The following is a 24,522-nucleotide window of genomic DNA, read 5'->3' as shown; positions in this document are numbered from 1 at the left end:
GAAGACCTTAAACTTTTGTGCTTGCCATAGGCTCCTTTTATAATAGGATGAAGCCATGGACTCCATTTCAGAGAAAGCCTCTTATTCTTAATGTAAAATACAGTTGTCCCTTGAACAACATGGGTTTGGATTGCACGAGTCCACTTATGTGTGGATTTTTAAAATAAATACTGTTAATGTATTTTCTCTTCCTTATGATTTTTATAACGACATTTGCTTTGATCTAGCTTACTTTATTATAATAATGCAGTATATAATATCTATAACTTACAAAATATGTGTAAATTAACTGTTTATGTTATAGGGCTTCTGGTGAACAGTAGGCTATCAGTAATTAAATTTTTTTGGGGGGTGGAGTCAAAAGTTATATGCAGAGTTTGCACTTTGCACTTGTACAAAATTATTTTGTAAACTCTTCAATTTTTTTCATCTGACTTTAGTGGGCAAATTGAGCAGACACTTCATTTACTCCCACCCCTACTAACACATCCTAATTGAAATTAATTACACACACACACACACACACACAGACACAGACACACACACACATAGACCCTAACAAATAGTAGGTGATAACAAACAGCTGCTAAATAATAGGAAGGCAAGCTGTCTTTCTCTTCCAGAGCCTTTCTCCTAAACATGTCATTTCTGATATTGAGTTTCAGTGTTCTTTAATATACTCAAAGGACACATTTTGGTAATAATAGAAATGCAGTCTAGAATTTTTTATCCATGTAATACATGACTTATAAATCCTCCTCATCCAAATTCTTTATAATTGCACATTATTTTTGCTTTAATACAAGGTCTTTTATCTGTTCTCTAGGATTCTTTACTAACCTTATAGTTATAATTGTCTAGCATTTCATAATAGTTTTCACAGCATCTTATGTTGATTCCTCAAATATAAAATTTATTATGGGGAAAAATTTTTAACAAGAGATAAAAACTAACAGGAAAAAGAACTGAATCTATACTTATGCAAATGTTGTTAGAAACATATATTACAATACTAAAATTTAATCAAGGAATAAAGGATGCCACTACTTAAAGTATTAAACTTTCATAAACATTTAGCTGATGATTTTACTAAATAAAATGTAATCTCAAAGACATTGGAACAATTTTCTTTATATATTACTATATTTTGTTGCGTATTTTCCTACATTTTAGTTTTGTTCCTAGAAAGTCATCAAGTCTTAATCTCATGCACGTTTTCCCATAATATAAAATTTGAAATTGTACCTGTAATATTGGATATTGGATGTTTATAAGAGTAAAAATATTTTTGTGATTACCATTTTCAGTACATACATAATAAATCCTTATATTACTGGTGAGTTATTTTTCAAGGTGTTCAAGGAAATCGAGCTGATATGTAGTTTTTGATAAAGTAAAAGTTGCTTAGTTACCGATACAGTGAATGCTCTCTGCCGGTAAACATAACATTTTTTTCTGATTAGTTTACTGCTTCATATGTGGAATTAACAAATGAAAACGTACGATTAAAAGTAATATGGGGGCTATAGGAGAAAATGTTAAGCAAGGAAAAACCTAAGCTCCAACGTGGTAATGGAGTCATGACAGCATGACTCTCTGATCCTGAGAGTTTGTATTTCTCAGTAGGGGACATAAATAGTACAAATACTTTCAAAATTTTAATTTGTATATGAAATGTCCATAGTATTGACAGCACCTCTTTGTGCTTCTCATTTTTTATATGACATTATAGTTATTCATTTATCAATAATAGTATATGCCAACCACTTGAAGTCAAACATTTTAACCTGCATTTATTTAATCCTTAAAATAATCCTGTAGGATAGATATTATTTATTTTACATCTTCACAAAATTTAAATCCCTCCATGAAAGCCTCATAGAAAATAAATAAAAAAGTAAATCTGAGATTTGATTTCAGCTTTGCGTAACTCCCATCTAGGTGCTTACCACTCCATGGTGCTTGGGCCTCCGTTTTTGTAGGGCTGCATACTAATCGTCTGAATTCATTTCCTGACATCACTGTACACACAATCTTACAGGTGAAAGGTGGTTAATGGACATTTAATTCAGAAGAATCTGGTGGACACAGTGATGTACTAACAGACCTGGAGAAAATATCAGGAATCTTGGGTTCCAGTCATGCTCTGACTCTAGCTGTATGATCTTGAATAAGTTACTGCATCTTTGTGTCCTTCATACTCTTAAATACAAAGAGAGAACTAATTGATGGTTGTGAAAATTACATGAGATCATGGATTTGAACTCTAGAGCACTCTACAAATAGGAGCCATTGGTAACACGGATAAAATTGATAATCCCAGGACTGGTCGTCATTCCAACTTTAGCCTGTCAGTGCCATTATATTGGCCAAACCTTCAAACCCTTTGTTTTGGGGTATATATTTCGCTCTGTATGTGTGTTTTTCTCCTTGGAATGACAGCCACAGGAAGCTTTCTATAACAGTATGAAAAGAATAGAGTCTTGAACCTAAATATACAATTATGGCCTTTCCACACATTCCTTACTCAATAATTGATGCTTTTGATAAATCCCTGAAAAAAATGCTAAGAGGCAGGAGTAGGTCAATGAATTTAAAAACTCGTTTATTGTTTATGTTATACTGACTGTTGTTTCTTAACACAGCCACAGCAGTATCTTTGTGTGACTTGACAAAAAATATTAAATTGATGCTAATTTTATACACAGTTTTCTCTGCCCTGGATATCCCTCCAGCAGCAGGTGGCTCCCTTGAGCTATACTTAATATGATTCAGAAGTGTGACTGCCAGGGATTCACCTACCACTTGGTAGATGGCAATGCCCTCTAAATGCCATGGAAGGAAAGGCCAACTAACTCAAGAAAATCTAGATAATCATATTGCTTCCACATTACTCTAAATGTTAATTCTGTGTCTCTTAATATATGCTGGAAATACAGTAATACACAGATTCTCTCCTCTATTAAGAAAATAACTTGGATACGTTTTCCAGTTCCCCTGATTCAAGGTTTGTTATGTGTTGAATTTATAATTCTCTTGAGGTTAAATAGATAGAAAAGATTAAGCAATTCATTGACATGCTCATCTGTTATCAGTTTTTCTGCCCTCATATGTTTCACAGTGATAAAGATGAAGGTAAAGGAATTAATATATCATAATGTTAACATTTGACGTTTTGCCAAATCAGGTGGATATTTTTCCTTTATTAGATCAAGACTGTGTGGTGATTCCTGTGCAAAGTTGGAAATCCCAGCCAGGGTATTTTGAGAATAAATTATTTTAGGTTTTATATTTTAAACACTTTGTATTGGGAAGGCATAAAACACTTTGTATTTGGAAGGCATTATATGTTCCTCTATGCTGGCAGGTTATTTTCAAAATATAGAATTATGTATCTGGTTTGCCACACTCTATCCCTCATTTTGAAAGGTGACACTATGAGCAGGCAGTGTTGGGGGTTCCCCATGTTTAGTTACTTAAGTTTCAGGCCAGAAATTTTATCACCGTATAAGGTGCCAGAAAATGACTGCCAAGATAATTAACACCAAATAAAAAAATGAGCAAATATAACTCAAACAAATAAATACACAAGTCAGGGATTCCAATGCTAAATACCAGCTAAATACCAAGGCAGAAACCAGACAGATAATAAAGATGAGTGAAGCACATCAGTGTTGGGACAGAATAGGGGGAAAATGGAGAAATGGAGGTTTCTTGTCTGCCTGACAATATTCCTAGTCAAAAACTTTAAATCAACATGCTAACTAAAACAAAATGGACCTAATCGCAATCTAATGTGGAATGCATGTTTAAAGCCCGTTGCTGTGAAGTTAGAAGAATCTGGACTCTGGCCTCTTCCTTGTTTGGTTTCGTCCTGGAATATATAGTGCTGATAAGGTAATAAAGAACCATGACCAGCTGTGGATATATACTTTCTACCAGCTCCAGAAACCTAGATGGATAAGATTCAGATAAAATTAAACAGAGAATAATAGTTCAAAAGGGACACATTTTAGTAGAGATAATTTCCTAATCAAGATAGTTTGTGGTCCCTCCAAAGTTTCTTCAAAACAAACCAGAGTCTTCTGTTTTTCATAATAGGATAGATATCATTCATATAAATTGGCTGTTTTGACATCCTAGTAAATCCCAGCTTTCTCTTAAACAATATAAATGCTATTTATTAGAGTTCAAGGGAGAGCTGGACAAAGTCTGCTACTTCTTGACATAAAAACATCATTTTAGAAGTAAAACTTAGAGAATATTCAGTTAAGAATATTCTTATCTTACAGATGGAAGTCTGTTTCAGTTAGGTTAGATAACTAACCTAAAGTACGAAAACATTTTTAAATGACTAGAGCCCTTGTTTCTTAACTTTATATCCATATTATTTCCAGCCTTTCAGTTGTGGGCAAAATATAAAGCATCTGATCTGCTATATTTCTCCCAACTTTACAACTTTCTAAGCCAACAGCTCCATCCAATAATAACTACACAGTTTTACCCAGTTGGAAAAACCAATAAATTCCACAATATAGAATTATTATTGGTAACTTTAATACAACCAAAGCAGCATTTAATTCTAGTAGCACAAACATAGTTTTACCTCCTGTGGCAGCAGGTGCCACTGTGTTTCCCCAAAAATAAGACCTAGCCGGACCATCAGCTCTAATGTGTCTTTTGGAGCAAAAATTAATATAAGACCGGGTCTTATATAACATAATATAGTATAAGACGAGGTCTTATTTTAATGTAATATAAGATCAGGTGTAATGATAATATAATATAATATAATGTAATATAATATAATACCAGGTCTTATATTAATTTTTGCTCCTAAAGATGCATTAGAGCTGATGGTCCGGCTAGGTCTTATTTTCGGGGAAACACAGCGTTAGACATTTTCCTTTCAAATATGGAGACTTCCTATCAAGGCAGAGTGACATCTTCTATAAACAGACAGGCTGGGTTGAGACCCTGTCTCTTGAGGTTTATGTGTAAGATCCAACACATTGTCAGCCCTCACTGGAAGACAAAATTTGATTAATACCTCTTCAAACTTATTTATTTAATGAGCTACACCTGGAATTCTTCAAATTCAGTGTAATCATATGCTAAGAATTTTCCAAATTTAATGATGCATCCCCATCTCATTCACATTAAGTCATGGATAATCAGGATGTTATTTGTAGAGCACCGTAGGATCCTGCTCCATGTTCAGGTACACTTGTGAACCAGAAACACTTTGAGGTAAAGGATTGCTGTAATTTAGCGCAATTGACTCTATTCTGCATAGCCCACTATTTAAAAAATACTATGCACTTGAAAGTCTTATCATTGTATCTTTGCATTGTCCTTTTGTCTATTCATTCATGTACTTGTGAGCATTTTTAATGTATGTGCTAAGCTCTGAATTAAATACTGAAATGACAACAAACGGTTCATAGGTGGATTGTCATATCTCTGACCTATGGGAAGGTCTCAATGATTGTTCACTATACATTAAATCTGAGGTAGAAACAAATCAGAAAAAAATATATAAGACATGGTTAAAATAGCAATTGTAGAATAAAAAACCTTGCCCTAATGTCGGTGAGAAGTATTTGGCAAGACGGCGAAATAGGTAAACACTATGCTTGCCGTCTCCTAGGATCACATTAAAATTACAACTACATTATAGGACAACCAACTTTGAGAATCATCTGAAAACTAGCTGAACAGAATCCCTTTAACTAAGGATAAAAAGAAGAGGCAACAACAAGACTCGTCGGAGGAGTGGAGATTCCACAGTTAAAGCTCCAATCTTGAACCCCAAGATAGAACTAGATACTAGTTAAAAACAAGTGGGCAACAGTGTTAAGCCAGCATTTATTCTGGGCAAATTCAGATTGAAGCTAGAATGTTTATTATAGAAAAGTTATAAATTATGGCAAAACATAAACATGATTAGTTAAATTACTTATAAACCCTTCACCCAGTAATAATCACTAATATTCACTTTACATTGTTGAAATGGTATTTTAAAAATATGTTTATTGGGTATTCTTCTAAAAGCTAGTGACATCTACATGATATTTGAATGTACCACAACTTACCAAAATACTATATGTTGGACAATCCAGATTTTTTATTGTTTGTGACACTAATAAATAATATAACAATTAAATAATTTTTGATGATTTTTGACAATTTATCCTAGGTACAAAATCATTGAGTCAAAAAGTTTGAATATTTTTTACACCTTTGTTTTGCTGTGCCAAACCACAGCATCTTGGCATAATTAAACAAAGCGTGTGTGTGGTGTGTGTGTGTGTGTGTGTGTGTGAGAGAGAGAGAGAGAGAGAGAGAGAGAGAGAGAGAGAGAGAGAGAGAGAGAGAGAGAGAGAGAGAGAACTGGAGAAGAAGGCTTTTATTCAGGAAAACAGAGGAGAGCAAAAGCAAGAGAATAGGGCTCCTAAAACTTTAAAGAATAGGTTGAATTGTAGTGAACCGTAGGAGAGACTGGGAGAACCCTGCGGAAAATATTCCAGAGTGCTCAGAGGCAGCCTACTTGGTTTGAGAACAGAATCACGAACCATGTCACAATAAAGCAGCTCTACTTAAAAGCTTTGATGTTCATTTGCTGTCTTCTCTTGAGAATTTTTCCCTACACTTCTTTTATAGATAAATATACATCCTCCTCCTACTATTCTTTATTGTTTGATAAAAATAAAGTGAGCTTAATAGATGCTACCAATGATCTGTTTGATTAAAGCCATGAGCTTCTATTAAAAGAGCACATATACATCATGAAACTAAGTAACTTATGCACGGATTCTAATACTGAGGAACAGGAAATGCCTTACTTTGGTCTCATTGATCAGGGAGTTTTTGGATTTTCAAATATCATTTCCTCTGGTAAACACTCTTATTTTTCTAGTAAAAGATTCTGTCCTCTACACACTGAGAGCAAGATTTATTTAATTAGCTTCAGGTGTACAAAACAACATAGTGGTTAGACATTTATATACCTCACAAAGTGATAAGCCAATAAGTCTATTACTCATCTGGCACTGTACGTAGTTATCACAACATTATTGACCATACCCTAGGCTGTACTTTATATTTCCATGATGATTTTTTTTATAGTTGACATTCAGTATTATTTTATATAAGTTTCAGGTGTATAGTTTATTGGTTACACATTTATATAATTTATGAAACGATTTCTCCTGATAAGTCTAAGAAGTTTGAGAAGAACTAAAACAGTTTAAAATAATTACTAGTAGAATTGGAGAAAGAAATTATTTGGAAGTCATTGAACAATTTCTAGGATGAATAAATACACAGACACATTTGTAGACCATAAATCTTATAGAGACATCTCTCTCTACCTGTTTGTTTTGTTATTTATTTATTTTTAGTAACACCTTATAGCCGAGGTATGGGAGGATATAAATCAGATAATTATATTATTCTATGGATGTTTGTTTTGTTTTATTTCCTGATGTGTTTGTTTTGTTTTATTTCCTGATGCAAAAGAGATGAAGATATTGGAAAGAAACTGGTTGATGTTTTTTTTTGTTTGAAGTTTTAACTGGATAATAACAAAAGTGACAAGTAAAGTGAGCCTTATATGTATGAGAAAGTAGGTTGTGTAATATAGAGACTGGAAGCTCACTAATATAAAATAATATTCTCACAGAAATAACAAGAAAGAAAAGATATTGTGTCAAAAATTGTCGTTTGAATTTAACGTTTCTGAATTATGCCACTTTCCGTGTGGCTGAAACAGAGTGACGGTGTTGGTTGTTGAAGCTGAGAATATAAACATGTTGCAAGAGTAGATGGTGATAGGAATGTCTCAAGATGATGACAATACTTGTAAGAAGAGACTGTGAGCTAAACATCAAAGTCATCAGTAAGACGTTGTCTTAGAAATGGCAATAGATTGTCATCAATTGAATAGGCAGTGACATCATTTAAAGTTGCAGTTTCAATTGTGATTTCCACATGAAAGCAAATCAATACCGCCCCCAAATATGGTATGAGGGTATCAATATGGCAAATGCTTTTTTTTTATGTGAATTGTTTTCTCTACCCATGATGCTTTTTTCCACAACTGCCATTCATGGGAATGTTGAATAAGTTATAACACTCAATAACAATTAGTAAAAAATTACTTCTGAAGAAATTCACTTAATAGTAAAATAAACCAATAATTCCAAAGTTTCACTGATATTGCCATTATCTCATCATCCAAAAACAGTCATAAGATTGTGAAACAACCTACTTAATGTTTAGTTGTAACATATACCTGGAAAAACATCTCTTGAGTTTTTGTTTTGAACCAGCAGTTGAATATATAGTGCTTTATAGTGTAAAACTAATATGGTCTTCAAAAATACATTACAGTGACAAGATTATACTTTGTTAACAAAGAACCTCAGATCTCAGTGGCACAATACAATACTTGTTTCCTGCTCAGAGTCTATGTCAGATAAAGGTTGGTGTGTGTGTGTGTGTGTAGTGAGGGATGTGTGTTCTACTCCACAGTAACATATCACTAAAGGACCTACTCTAATGAAGACCCCAGAATTAGGAATGTCATTAGTGTGGCTGATATAGCAGGAGAAGAAATAAATAAAGAATGACATTGTACCATGTTTCCCCGAAAATAAGACCTAGCCGGACAATCAGCTCTAATGCGTCTTTTGGAGCAAAAATTAAGACCTGGTATTATATTATATTATATTATATTATATTATATTATATTATATTATATTATATTATATTATATTGTTATGTTATATTATATTATATTATACCCAGTCTTATAGTAAAATAAAACTGGGTCATATATTATTTTTTCTCCAAAAAACGCATTAGAGCTGATTGTCCAGCTAGGTCTTATTTTCGGGGAAACACATAGTTCATCTATGCTTTGGAATAGAAGTGACACACAACATTTACCCATCAGAGCCCATTAGTCGGAATGAGTTTCCTAGTCCCACCTGATGGGGGTGTTGAGAAATGTGGGAAAGCACATGGAATATTTGAGAAGCACTGTAGTCTCTGTCACAAGACTCTTCCCTTCGATTAGCACCCATGGAAATTTTATAGCCTGGGGTGAGTAACTATAAGGTGTACAGTAGGTGTACAGTAGGTCAAATATTTTCTTCTTTGTGTAAAATGGAAGAAAATTATTTTAAACAAAGTTGTAACATCTGCAGTTCAATTTTAGGAAATGCCATTTACAGAATTTGAAGTCCTATAAATGTCCTTAATTTTTTTTCATCATTTACAGATTCTAAATAGATTGTGGTTCCAGTTGAGCAACTGACATCAGCCTTACTTGTTTGATCTTATTTTGTTATGATTTGACAGTTGTTTAAATGATGGAGCAGCATGAAAATAACTCTGGTTCTTGGATTTCAGCTCTGCAACTATATTCTCACCTTCAGATAAAAGTCTATGGCAATCTCTGCCATGCTTTACATTCTCTCTTCTGTCATTTTTTTTCTCAATTCACTTGTTTTATCTTCTTAAATTAGTCATAAAATTATTTATTTTATCCCTATTTTGTTGATTCCATAACATCTCATTTGCTTCTATCTATGCCTAAAACAACCTTGTCAGCTCTGATATTTGCAAAATATTGAAAAATAGAATTTCTGAAGGTATGGTTAAGGAATTCTTAATATTCTTAAACTGTATTATATATGGACACTGCATATTAGAAAAGGCAAGTCAATAGTCTTTATCTCCAAGTTGAACCAAATAGTTTCTGCTCCTTCTGGAACCCTTTGCAATTTCCTGTCAAAGTTTTGAGTTTGTGGTCTACTCTTAACACACTCAAAATATTCACAGGAAGCAACATTAGGTATTTCTGTGTTGTCCTGTTATGAAATCACATAATGATGAAAAAATTATATGTTCAGTATGCATTATTATAAAGTGCATTTGATCAGCGTATACATTTTGTTATCTAGGACAATTTCTAGGACAAGGCTGCGTATTCTACAAATTAGGAACTACTCAATAATGTAAACCTGTTACATCCTTGATATGTTCTTTTATTAAACAGAAATAAGGGGTTAATATTCCTTCTCCCTGTTTTTTTTTAACTTATTTTTTTCCTGAAAGAAAATAAAGCAGATCCAAAATGCCCATTAAAAAACCATATAGAGTAAACTTTCAAGTCCTCTAAAATGCTATTGCTTAATTGACCTGTGTTTTCTGGAGGACAAAGACCATGTATAGTTCTGTGTCTTAATCAGGATACAGAGAGGTATGCAACAAGTTTGGATGAGTTATTTTAGAAGACATGTGTATTTTCTAAATGAGGTTTGGATAACAGCCTAAGTCTAATTCTTCTGTGACTAAAGATGCAAAGGTTTGTCAGAACAGTTTGGTTCATCAAGTTATAAAGAGCAAATTTATTATGACACTCTCTTGGCACATGTGAAACCAACAGAATTAAATCCTTAATACTTAGGAATCCTTCAAACAGGATCTGTTTTAAAGAGTCAAGAGGCAATTTTATGAACTGGATGTATACTCATACATGATTGGGGCAAGCTAAAGGTAAAACGGTTTGAAGACAAATACCGTCAACTCACCAACTCGTTTTTAGTAATTTCATTGGCTTGGATATTATTTTCCAATTAAGCGTACTCATAAACAGAGGGATCTTTTTATTCTTCTAAAATTAAATATTGATGCATATTTAGTGAACAATAATGGCTCTAAGACCTGCATGTATGTTGATTTTTATGTTCCCAATTATGATAATGTATAAAAATAACATCTTTATTTTGCTCATTCTATTCATACTTAAAGACAATATGAGGCTTTTCTCCTCTACAATAAGCCATTTTTAGGGATGTATTTCTAGCTGTATTAGATGGGAATGTGAGAGAAAAAGTGTGAAGCAGTTGGTTCAGGCCACTGGAAGGATGGCATGCCATTAACTGACGTGGTGGAGGCCAAGGGTTAACAAGTTTTAGAGTGATTCACAGAATTTCACTTTTGGACGTGCTGATCTTGTGTGTCTTCCAAACAAGTGAATATATCCAGTGGGTTTACATGTATAAGTTGAGGGTGCATTGAATGACTTTGACGGGAGATTTTCATGTTAGAGTTATTGGCATTGAGATGGCGACAGATACAACTGGACAAGATCATGAAAGACAGACTATAAAATTAGGAGGATAACAGGGCAGCACTGAGCTCTGGGGAACTCCAGTCTTTAGAGAAGATCAGAAAAGAGAAGAGATCATCATTTTTAATGAGACTGAAATATATTTGTACAAGGAAATGAAGATGAACCCTTAGCAGTTTAAGGTTCAAAGGAAATAGTTTAAAGAATTAGGGTTTGTTATGACAGAATTTACAATTTGATAGTCATTATGGGTTGGCTTCTCAGAAACACTTGTGTCTTACGTGAGTAGCCTATATTATTTGGTGAAGGTTTACTTTTTGCCATGGCTTTTAGGTGTAACAGTGAAGAAAGCCTTTGGAATTTTACATAATTGTCATTCAGGTAACAATTTTAATTACATATGTCATTGTACATAATTTACATGTACATATGTACATAATTTACATACATAGTTTTGAATGATTTAGATCTTGTGTTGATGAAGTAATGGAAATGAAGCTCATGTATACTAGGAAATAATATATTAGAATTTCCTAGGGTAAGTAAGTACTGTAGCGAAGAGATGCATGTGACTTCTTTTTCCCTCCTGGACACAGTTTCAATATGTTTCCCTTACTTTAGGAATCATCTTTGACACACTGCTAAGCCCATTCGAGCTTGGTGTATCAATATCCACTATTAAACACGCACATATGCCTGGTAATCAGTGTTACAGAAATCTTAAATCTATTTCTAAAATATCTAACTGCACAGGTAACTTTAGGTGGGACTTGATCTTTCAGCAGATGTTTGCAACTTTCTCAGGGTAAGACTCCCAAGACTATGGAACTTTAAGTGGTTTCATTCTGCTGTCATTTCCTGTATCATACAGAAGTTATGGATGCATTTTATTAAATGAAAATGGGTCCCAGTGGCCTTACTGAATTCACAGGAGTCATAACTTAATGCACCTTTGAAGCAGAGAAAATAAGGTTAGGATATGAGGATTCTATATTACACCATCCTTTGTTCTTCCTTTTCAATCTCCAGCTTTCAAGATGCATCTTGTCATTTTCCCAAGAGCTCTATCTGTGTCATTCTCTAAAAACCTTATTAAAGTGGAATATTGAATGTAAATTCATTGTTATGCTAACCAAAGCACAAGTATTTCTTCATAATGTTTCTATATTTTATTGAAAAAAAAATCAAGATAATTTAAAAGCATAAAATCTCTGCTCCTAAACCACATCGTTTCCTTCACGGATTTACATAAATCTATCTCACCATCACTACTACTAAATGGTACCAATTTATAAAAGGTTTTCATCATTGCCTGATTTCATCAACAACAGAACTCTGTGGAGGGCTACAGGTCTTTTTTGTCTGCTATTAATGATATCTACATTTTATTGATTTTAAGAGTATTCTGAATGTATTACAGTTGCTTTTTTCATTGCCATATCTCCTCAGGGCCAACTGCCCTGATTTTGTTGGTGTAGAAAAGAAATTCTTAGCCTGGCCTTAGTGAATGTAGTGTAGTATGAACATCTGAAAGATCCAAAGATCCCCTGAAAGTGTGAAATGTTGGGAGTTAAAATTTTGTCTCCTTTTTGTTCTTTCACAGCTTTCTTTAGAGAATCCATAAACTAAAATGTTACTGGCTCCCTCGGAAAATGCTAATGTAACGTAGGAACTGGTGTTCCAGTCTACAAATAGCGATTAATTAGAAACCACCATCTTTGAATTTCCCCTCATAATACACCATTTTTCCTAATCTGAAAAGCAAATGAAAACATTCCTTGCAGTACATCTGGTAAGACTAGTAGTGCTTACTGCTTTTTGCAGAAAGAGAAGCAGAGACAGGTTTAGACATAAGTGTACGAAAGATGACAAAGGCCTATGTAGGAATTTAAAGAGGGTGAAATTTAAGTGTGCTTTCGCAATGTCATGTTTCTATGGTCCCTACTAAGTTGTCCTAATAAAGATTTGATACAGTAAGATGCTGAGATATCTCTTTTTTAAAAAGAAAAGTACCTGTAAAATTATAAACACATTGTTATTTGTAACTTTACTCATTGATTTCCTTAGTTACCTGATTATTTACATGGAAATGCCAGTCCTGAATATACAACTAATTAAATAGATACTGAAAATTGACAACTAGTTGTGGAATGTGGTAACTTCTTAGCACAGATCTGAGTAAGACATAGAGTGCAGATGAGAGAGGAACAGTTCTAGACATGTGGTGGGAAAAGGAATTCTCAGCCTTGGAGAAATAGAAAAGAGCGGGGAGAAGAGAGTATCTTTTTCCTTATACCTTTTCTAAGATTTATTTTTAACCATAATGGGGCTTTAACCAAAATAGAGACATGTTGCATCTGTACCTTTTCCCCATCAACATAAAGATAATTTAAATTGCAAAAGTCACTAAGACAGGAAACTTTACATCTCCCCTAGCTATCTAAGAATTCTTTCTGAAACACATCATAGGTGTTGTCTAGAGAAATGCTTCTCAATTATCTGGGGTGAAGGATGAGCCTTTTATTTTTCCCAGTCTGTCATGGACCAATTCCTTTGTAAAATGCAATAAAAGTGAATTAGGAGAAAAAAAATCAAATAAAAACACACAACATGTAATTCCCACTTTGTTATCAGTGGATTCAACAGGCATAAAATTACACCGTTCAGTTGCTGTACAATTTCTAAATGATTCCTCTCAATTTCTGTACATCATCTCAAACTGGTAACAAACATTTTGCAGACCATCTCCAGCTGGCATATTGCTGTTAAGCAGCATTGATTTACAGGGTAGGACAGCAGTGCACAAAGAGAAAACAAAACGATGGTCTTTTAGACCTTTATTCCCAACAGAGAGTCTTCCTTTTAACTCTTTCTCACATGGAAACTCTGCCTAAGATTGGCTTTGAAGTCTGTTTCATTTCCCTGCCTACAAAGAAAATTAAAATTCAGTCGCAGGCTACACAGAGATTCACGTGGTGACCCTCTAAGCCAGTGGTACACCAAGAATTTTTGTTTGTCACGTTTTGTTAATTTTGTGGACTTTTGTTGATTTTCAGATTGTCTTTGCTTATTTCATGTACCATAGTGCTTTTCATTTGTCTTTCATGCATCACTTAGGCTTTTATTGATTTTAAAATGAAATGTGTGTACTCAGGTTAGATTTTCCATGAATTTTATTTCAAGATAGTAAAGGGGACAATGTAAATTATTAGTTTTGAAATTATTAGAATGCAAATGATGCACTGGATAGATGGGATTGGAAAACAAAAAACCTTATGTAATGCTGCGCTGTGCACCAGTTTTACGTTTTTTCTAAGTTCCTTTCAGGGAGAATCTACAGTTTGTGTTCTAGAAACTTGAATGTTATTTAAGAGAAATACTTCTGCACATCTTATATAGACTTTATCTCCTTTTCGGAACTTTACAAACTTATTCCTGGTCTTATTTTCTACTTGTCTTTATTAGACTGACCCTATCAAAACCTTCTATTTTTTATCTCCCCATCAAACTTAATACCTTATCAATAATAACCAAAACAAAAGATAAACAAAACAAAAAAAAACATGCTATAATAAAAGCCATGTCCCTATATTAGCTTCATCTACATGTTAGAAAAGCAAATACCCAATGAAATACAAAGGAAGAACAGTGAATCTTAAGAGCCCCAGGTTACCAAATTAATGAAACTTTCAATTCTCATCCTTGTGTTTCTATTGATGTACAAACCTCGAGGTTGACCATAGACCAATGCTGGAGTATTTAGTATTATTTGCAGCTTTACCTTTTCCCAAAATTGCAAGTATTTTATTTTTCATAAGCTAAGGATAAATTCAAAACATACTATGTGAAACACAGCTGACATCAATGTATAATTAATTTAGATGTCTTTAGATAAAATCAGTTGCTTGTCTTAATGACTAGAGAATTTCCTGGAAGAAAAGTATAAAAATTAAAACTTTGTTGCCTAGGATGGATCACTTGATCCATCCTCTGCCAGTGCAGGAAAATCCACATCTCTCATTTAATTCTCCCTTTTATGTCTTTTAATTTTTTCTCTCTCATGTTTGGTCATGTGGTTGCATACTGATGAGAAGATGCTGTGCAGCCCCAAGATCATTTATTCAAACTGGAAAAAGTATCAGGACAATATTTTTTAAAAGGTCTTAGAACAATTATATAACTAACTAGTTAGTTATAGAAAGAGAGATTAAGAGGAGAGAGGAGTGACAAGGTGAGATTTAGTGATAGAAATCAGAACCCATGAGAAACCGTAACCTAACATATACATAAATACAGCCTTGCGGGTAGCCTAGCATAGACTTACTTTTATTTAGAAGTCATAATTTTGCTTAGATTAAGATGTAAATCCACTTACATCACCCTAAATGTTACAAGGCTTGCTAAGGATAAATTCAGTACATACTATGTGAAAGACATAGTTTAATGGAAGGACTGAGACTTAAGTAAACTTCCTTCCATACCTATTCCATCCCTAAATTTGACAATTGCTAGACCTGTCTTTTCAGGGAGATGCCCAGGATGATTTGCAGAAACAGGGGGCTCAAACCACCAGGGAATCGCCAAAGGGGCCTGGAGAACCTTCCCCTGGCCTCCTCAAGAATTGTTCTCATTATGTCCTCATTATAATATTGAAATCTCCTCCCAGGTTCAGATATTTTCCGCCATTTTTGAACATGGCAATGCATACATGTATATATTGCAGGTATGTCCTCACCTATGTGATGATGTTCTCCTTGATGTTTATCATGATTTCCCTCAATAAAAATGAATCCAATCCTTTGTTCAGAGACACACTGCTCAAGGAGCAATTTCCAGTGTGTTCCTTGTTTGTTGACTTGTAATAAAGTTCCTTCTCATAAAATACTCTCAGAGTTGTGTTTTGGCTGGCTGTCCAATTAAGTAATTGGACCCTGTTCGGTTTGGTAACAAAACCTAGAAACATTTATTCTCTTAACTCTCTTGATTCAAAGCCATATGATGTAATCTTTATAAGAAAAGCATTAATGCAATTGTAAGAAAATACCTTTGCACAAAGTAGCTCATTTAATGCAGTAGTTTTTAGTTTCACTTTATGAAATGGAAAAGCGAAACATAAATTATTCAGAGTTGTTAGGCGATAATATGAACTGATGTATTTCAAAATTTAATAAAATATTTCCACAAAAGATAGTGTTTTGTTAAGAGCATATCCATATGATTACTGTAAGATTTTAGATATTTTAAGGAGATTCTACTTTCCTTACTGACTTAGGCTACAGAGCTCCTTAACTCACACAAGGTTACATTAAAGCTTTATATTTTTATGTGAACTTGAAGATTTCCCGTATTTAAATACACGCTACCAGGAAGAGATTAGGAAAAAAATTAACTTTTGCTATAGGTCTACTAAACTGCCATTTGTTTGACTTGTGCTTGCTAACAGTTTTGTCAGTTACATGAACAGAAATGTAGAAAGAATAATATTCAAATATACGGTTGATAATGAACTGAGAAGGAAAACTAGTATGTTTTCAAAACACAGAGTTGCAAGTACTGGATAAATGCCAACACAGTGGAATTTAGCAGGTATAAAAATTAAGGCTTGATGTAGATGAAAATAAAAATAGTCACTTCTACAGATGACTGAAGTGATTTGTGTTCAGTATCTACATAAATGTAGCCAGGAAATTTCATTGACCACAAATTCTATCGGAGCAAACATTAAGACAGAACTTATAAAAACCCACACGTGGTTTCTAGAGTGCTTTAATAAAAGTAAAATCACTAGATTAGAAAAAACAGTTGTTCTTCACTATTTTTCTAAATATAGAGCATTGATTTAGATTCAAGGCACAATTTTTAATAGAACAATTAACATTTCTAATATATAACCATTACGTAGTTCCAGATGAACTGTAATCCAGGATGTACTCAGATGAATAAATATTGACAAACCAAGTGCTGTCAAATCTTAACAAAAGGAAATCAAGAAGATAACTGAGAACCAGATTTCTGAAGATATCTGAAGAGCCCTAACTTAGAATGTACTTGTGTTATTCTGCTTCTAGGAGCTGAGCTATGACCAAAGTTTTGGTGGTAGTGAGAGGGTTTTGTGTAACAAGAAACTACATGGCAGAACAGCTAAATGCACAGGGTCTGAAGCCAGACTGCCTATGTTCAAATCCAGTCTCCTTTTCCTACCAGGGTGTGCAATCTGGGGCTTGCTACTGCAGCTTCTCTGTGTATCCTATTCTCCCAATAGCAACAACAAAAAAAGAAAAGAAAAGAAGCTTGTGTGAATACCAAATGAATAAATATAACTAAAACATTGGAACACCGTGTAAGCATTTGGAAAATTAGCTTCTATTCTAGATCTTAGATCCCCCAACACTAAAAGTGATTGTGAAAAATTACCCTGATAATGCAAGTATTCAATGTTTTGTTCTCTGTAAACAAATTATAAATTCCTTGCCCTGGTTCCTCCTCGATATTGGTGACAAGTAAAATCCCTGTTAATTTGAAGGCATTCATTATTAGGTATTTATATCTATGTGACACTTTTCACAGAATCTTTCAAGAGTGAAATTGTTAGGTGCACGATTAGGTATGAGGCAGTGTGAATTATTCTGCTTCCACTCCTTTTCTTACTTTGTTGTGCTTGCTACTCTTCTTTCTCAAAACCCTTTTCGCCTCAAGTTAATACAGTTTTGATTAATTCAACTAAGATACAAATAATTGTCATCTTTAAACTTAAATTTCCCCAGATGTATGTGTCTGTGTGTGTGTGTGTGTGTATGTAAACAGATGGTCCCAGTGTCTTTATCCAAAGCACTGAATATCTCATTTGAAATTTTAGTTAAGGGCAACCCTTTAGATGCAATGTGATTCTGAAATTATTCAACAAAAGTCACTAATTCTTCTACTTTTGAAGAAAAATAATGCCATTGGGTCTCTACAACTTTTAGGAAGACCACAAAAGAAGGGATCTGAGATTTACCTATATTGTGTGGTACAATAGTTTATTTTGTATTGATGAATAACATTCCATTTTATAGATATACCACTGATTGTTTATCCATTTACCTGTTGATGGACATTTGAGTTTCCAGTTTGGGGCTATTATAAGTTTAGCTGCAATGAGCATTGTGCAAAATTTATGTAAATATACATTTATTTGGGTAAATATTTAGGAGTAGAAAGGAAAGGATATATGGTAGCTTTATATTTTACTTTTTTTAAATTGCAAAATGTTTTCTAAAGAAGTTTTATAATGTTACATTCAAAATAGCAAAGTAGGAAAGTTCCATGTGATCTACATCCTCACCAACATTTAGTATGCTCAGTTGTTTTCATCTTAAATTTTTTCTGTGTGTGTTTTGGTATCTCATTGTGGTTTTAATTTGTATTTCTCTAATGCTGAATGATATTAAATTCTTTTCATGTGATTGTGTTTTATCCATATATCTTTTAGTTTCAATCAAGTCTTTTGACTACTTTTTAAAATGTTTCTGTTTCTTAATATTGAATTGTAAGAGTTGTTTATATAATCTAGATAGATTTGTTTTCAGATATATGTTTTGTAAATACTTGCTACCAGTCTGTGGCCTACGTTTCATATTATATGAAATGTAATTATATTGTTTTTTAAATATAATTATACAGTTTTTTTAAAGCAAAACTTTAATTTTACTGAGTCAAATTTATTTATTTATTTATTTATTTATTTATTTTAGTCTGTGTTTAAGAATCTGCTAATCTAATGGTTACTTAGAGTTTTACCTATGACTTCTAGAAATGTCATAGGTTTCCCTTTTAAATTTAATTGGATGATTCACATTTAGTTAATTATTATGCTTACTGGCAGGTAAAGGTTTACATTCATTTCTTTCTAACCAGTAGCATTTAAAAAATAGCTATAATTTATCCAATTGAATTGTCTTGGCACTTTTGTCGAAGATCAATTCAACAGAAAAGTGTGTATTTCTGTTTGTGTTATTCTATTCCTTTGATCTATTTATCTATATATATAGCATACTATCTTGATTACTCTAACTTTGTAAGTCTTGAAATCAGGTAGAAGAGTTTCTTCTTTTTCAAAGTTTCTTCTTGCTGTTCTATCTTCTTTGCATATCATATGAATTTTAGCATAAGCTCATCAAATTGCTCAAAAAAAGCCTGCTGAGATTTTATTGAACCTATAGATTAATTTGGGGAGAATTAACATTTCATCCATATTGCATGTATGATCATTAACATGATGTATTAATCCATTTATTTAGATCTTCTGTAATTTTTGCTGTTTTAAGTGGAAAGAACTTCCATTATTTTAGTCAAATTAATTCTTTAGTATTTCAGATTATTGAAGGTATCTGATTCCTGTTATGCCATTTAGGCTGGGAGCAAAAATTTCCTTAATTTTTATTTTGTTGTTGTTGTTGTTATTTCTTGAGTATTGGCTACTTTTACTGTTTGCCATGAATTTTATAAGATATTATGAGTTTTAAAGAATCTAGATTATATTATTTTCCTCTAAAATATGTTTTGTTCTAGCAGATTATTAAATTCCTGGCAAGTCACTTTGATCTTGTAAAAATTCGCATTTTGGCCTCATAAAAGGGAGTCCATTTCAATTTTTCCCTCACTCCTAGCTTATGGTTCTTCCTTCTAAAGGTATGGTCTTTGGTGTCCCTACTGAAAGTCAGGAACTTCCCCACTTTTGCCACTCGGACATGCAGATGTGTCCTCAGTCTTCTGTGGCTTCTGAAATTGCTTCTCAGCTTCCCGGAGTATCTCCTTACACATGGACTGCTTAGGAATCAGCCAAATACATTAAAGCTTGATTATGTTCAGTCCACTGCCTCTTTCCCACGCACACAAATCAGTTGTCTTTACAGTCCTAAACTGTGAGTGCTTGACAGTTTTATCCAGCAAGAATGAAACTGTCTAGGTCTGGATCTTATTTCCCTGAATTGAACCTTTAAAAACACACTCAGAAAGAGTCTGGCTAAATGCAGGGCTCATTTCCTTCCATCGAGGGATCTGAGCCTTGGGTTCATTGCTATCCAAAGCCAACAAAGAAAAAAAATATGTATATCAAAGAATTGTTTTTTTATGTTTTCTGCAGTTATAATAGTTGTTTATAGTAAGAAGATAAGCTACTTTTTCAATTCCAGAAGAAAAATGCTAATTTTTCTTTTAAAATGCAAATGTATCCGCCCAAAACTCTTATGTTGCCTTCCATTTTTCTTAATTGCATAACTGAAATATCCAGTATTGCCTGATCCCTGCCTCCTTCCTCAATCTCCTGTATTGTATCACTTCCCAATAAACATTCATATGTACACACTGTGCTCAGCTTCTGTCACTAGTGGAGTGAATTTCACCCTTACACATGATAACTTTCTGCTTGTCTTGTGCTCCATTTGCTTGTCTGAACAAAAAAGGAGTTCAACAGAAAGTAACCTCACAGGGTGATCTGATCATAAACTCCTAACTGGGCAGGTCAAGGTGCGTAGTGAAGCCCAACCTGTAACTTCTTTAGTGAAAGGTTTTAAAGCCAGCTCTGTCCATTGTTCTTGCGCATCTAGGTAAACACACCTTTGCAATGTCAGAAGTAATACTCTTTCAAGACTTAACCACCCTCAAGAGAGCACATAATCTTGTTAATTATGCTGTAATCCAATCCCTGCTTTGCTTTCTCCCACCTTCATGTAATCTTCCCTAAATTCCGTCCGTAATTCCCAATGCATAAAAGAAACTGCAAACTGTCATTCTCTGAAGCATTTGTGATTTTACAAATTTAAATTGCTTCCCAGCAATTATTGTCAGTTTTGGCTCAAATAAACTATTATAAAAATTCTCTACAGGTTTGGATGTTTCTTCCATCAACATTTACGTGATGTCGCCAGCAGGATTCCAAAGAAACCCACCCCAGGCGACTCTACAAACCCGGACCTGGTGCCAGGTAAAATTGTTACCGCCGACTCAAAAGGTCCATAGGCCTACTTGCATTCAAGCCAAATTAGACAGGAACAGGAGACTGCCGCAAAGAAAGTAAGTTTATTTAAGGAATTGGCACCAAGCCCAGAGATTGGTAAGACAGTGGTCTCAAAAACACGGTTTTCCAATGGCCTCTACTGATTAGGTTATATAAGGGAAAATCATTAATCGTGGTTACTATGGGATTTGGGGTCATGGGCTCTACGGATTTGGAGGCTTAGGCAGGGAGCAATTGATCATGGCATCAGGTCTTAATGTCAGTCTGTGGCATTGTTGTCTGGTTTCCAGGGGATGCGGCCCTTGGGCCAGTCTGCTTTCGAGTTCCGAGCTGAAGTATAACTGAGGTCGAGTTGTTACCTTTCTTTGACTAAAACCTTATTGTAGTTTGAGGTTTGGTTATTGTATCTTGGTCATGGTTGATAGACATGAAGCTTTATTCTTACGTGAGTTTGACGCTGACCAGAACCTAACGTCCCAAGGGCTTAATCATTAAAAGGAGTAGACATACAGTATATGAACACGTAGAAGAATCTGGTGAAAAGAATGCAGGTAAGTCATAGTTCTATCAGGTTAAACAAAGCTGGTTTGTATTAAAGCAATATGCATGCTAAAGACACGAAGTTCATGTGTGGTTATAATACTAAGAAGGCTCAGATGAAGATCCTTTGATACTTCTAAATTAATCTTTTGCATGCACGATTAGGAAAAAAATTGGCTATAAAATTAGGCAGAATGAATGTAAAGTATAGGTAATTGGTCTCTGGAAGCTTCAAAAAGAGGATTTAGATTAGATAAATGGATCAACCTATGATGTTGTTTAGGTCTCAACCCAATTCTTTGAGGTATTAAAAATGGCTGTCCTTATTTTAAAAGGGGAAAGGTCATTTGGAACTTGACTTGTGAAGGATAGATATAAATTGTAAATGCATCCAGTACAAAATTTGGATCCAACTGTTTTTTTACAAACTCATAGCAAAAAAAAAGGTCTTTGTTTGGGTCTGTCTTTGTGTGTCTATATACATATGTCATATATGTGAAATAATTTTCTAACTCCAAATGGTATTATTAAAATTAATGTCAAGGGAAGCGCTTGTAAGGACTGGGTATTCTAAAATTCTCAGAAATACAGAAACTAACTCAAATGCTTTTCAATATCACGTGATCTGAGATCAATCCTTAATAAATAAAAGCTAGCTTAAGTTTGTTGGTTTAAGAACAGACATGTCTTTTGAGTTATTGACAGTAAATATAAGATATTTTACCCAAGTTTTACAAAAATGAGTCCTTGCTAATAATTGATTTTTGTGTCTGTGAAATATGTCTTTAGAGGTTATAAAAATGCCTTCATAAATTTGATTTCTTAGTTTTCATTCAAAATTGAGGTTTTAAGGTTTAAAAATCTTCATATATGTAGGAACAATTTTGCAGTGTTCCAGAAGGGTCCCTGGCATACCTCAAAGGTTTAATTTTTATATTAAATTGCATGAGAAGCACTGTATAATAAATGATAAGAAAACTTCTAGGGTGAGAAGCTGTTCACATCACGGGTAGACAGCTATCCCAAAACAATAAGACCTGCAAACCTACGGATTGATATTGATACTCAACTCAGAATCCATTTTGTTTGATTGTCTTTACCTGTCTGCTAATGATATTAATCATAATAATTATTATACTTCTTTGGGTTTTTCTATATAGTCCAATTGTTTATGATTACTAAAGATATATAAGATAATTATTAATATTTGTTGTATGGTTTATGTAAATATTATACTAAATGCCAAATACAGAAAAATGAGACAGAAGATAAACCTTGGATCTTGATAGTTCACAGGATAGAAATATCCATAGTGATTTTTCTCAAGGAAAACCATTAGACCTGACTGTGTTCCATTTACCTGCCCTTCCCTTTTTTGGAAAATTCAGCCTCAACTCATGATTAAGGTACTGCCCCATCGTCAATGGTCCACTGTGTCAAGAATACGACATCCATGTGTGGATTTCCTACGATGAGCCCTTTTAGCTCTGTGAGACCACACAAATTATCCAACCAATAGGTTAGTCATCAATGCGTCCTTTGGATTGATTTATGACCAAAAGGAGGGATCATAAATGAAAAAATGGTTTTATGAAAGTAACCTTACAGAGTGATCTGATTATCAATTCCTAACTGGCCTACAGCTTCTTTAGTGAAAAGCTTTCAAGCAATTGTGTTCTTTGTTCTTGTCTATCTAGTAGGTTAACATGCCCTTGAAATGCCAAAATACTCCTCAAAGGATTAACCACCCTCAAGAGAGTAGATAATCTTGTTAACTATCCTGTAATCCAACCCCCAGTTTCCTTTCTGCCATCTTCATGTAACCTTCCTTAAATTCCCTCCGTAATCCCAAAATGCATGAAAGAAACTGCATGTCACAAACAGCAAAATGGAAAAAAGAAACTGCCAACTCATTTTCCAAAGCATTTGAGTTCTTGCTTCCGGAAAATTATCATCAGTTTTGGCTCAAATGAACTTAAAAAAATTCTCTACAGGTTTAAATATTTCTTATGTTGATGCTTGGAATTCTTTCCCCACACCCTATTTGCCATGTTAATTAAAATTCATCTTTCAGATAATAACCCAAATATCCCTTTATCACAGAATCCTCTTCTTCTTCTTCTTCTTTTTTTTTTTTTATTAAAGTTTATTGGGATGACAATTGTTAGTGAAGTTACATAGATTTCAGGTGTACAGTAGATTTCTGTAATACAGGGAACCCTCTTCTGATTTCCTCTTTGAATAGATTATTTCCTGCTGTTATAGGCTCTCTTACTTACTTTTTCCTTCAAAGAATTTACTACATTTTGTAATTAGTTGTTTGTTTTTGTTTTATTTAATATCTGCATTCTGTAGGCAAGGATTATATCTGTTTTGCAAACACAGAATCTAGTACTTGCTTACCTTAGCTCAAGTTTGTGTTTATGAATATATTTTGAAAACAATACAAGTATGTTTACTGGGTAGCAAATTCTCAAATTCTATAATAAAAATACCAGTATTTTTTTAGTAAATATTTAATGGAGCTTTTGGGGGTTCTAAAGTTTTAGGGTATTCCAAAAATTCATAACTATAAATTGGAAACTGGATAAATTTTTGCCTACCCAACAAGAGGAAAACCTCATATCGTTTATATATCCATCTCTCTTGCCCTGTCAGATCTACCTGTGGTGGATGAAAAGTGAGGCTGTCATCAATCTCATTATGTCAGAAAATCAACTGTGTGATACATTCTTAGTTTAATCATCTGTTCAAATGGCATTTGTTTTCTTTAAGCAAATGAGTCCTTCCAAGCACTTCTCTTCTTAGTTCAAAGTATTTAAATTAAAAAAAAAAAAATAGT

Source organism: Rhinolophus ferrumequinum, chromosome 3 (assembly GCF_004115265.2).
Source record: "Rhinolophus ferrumequinum isolate MPI-CBG mRhiFer1 chromosome 3, mRhiFer1_v1.p, whole genome shotgun sequence".
NCBI lineage: Eukaryota > Metazoa > Chordata > Mammalia > Chiroptera > Rhinolophidae > Rhinolophus > Rhinolophus ferrumequinum.
This window is presented reverse-complemented; position numbering follows the sequence as displayed.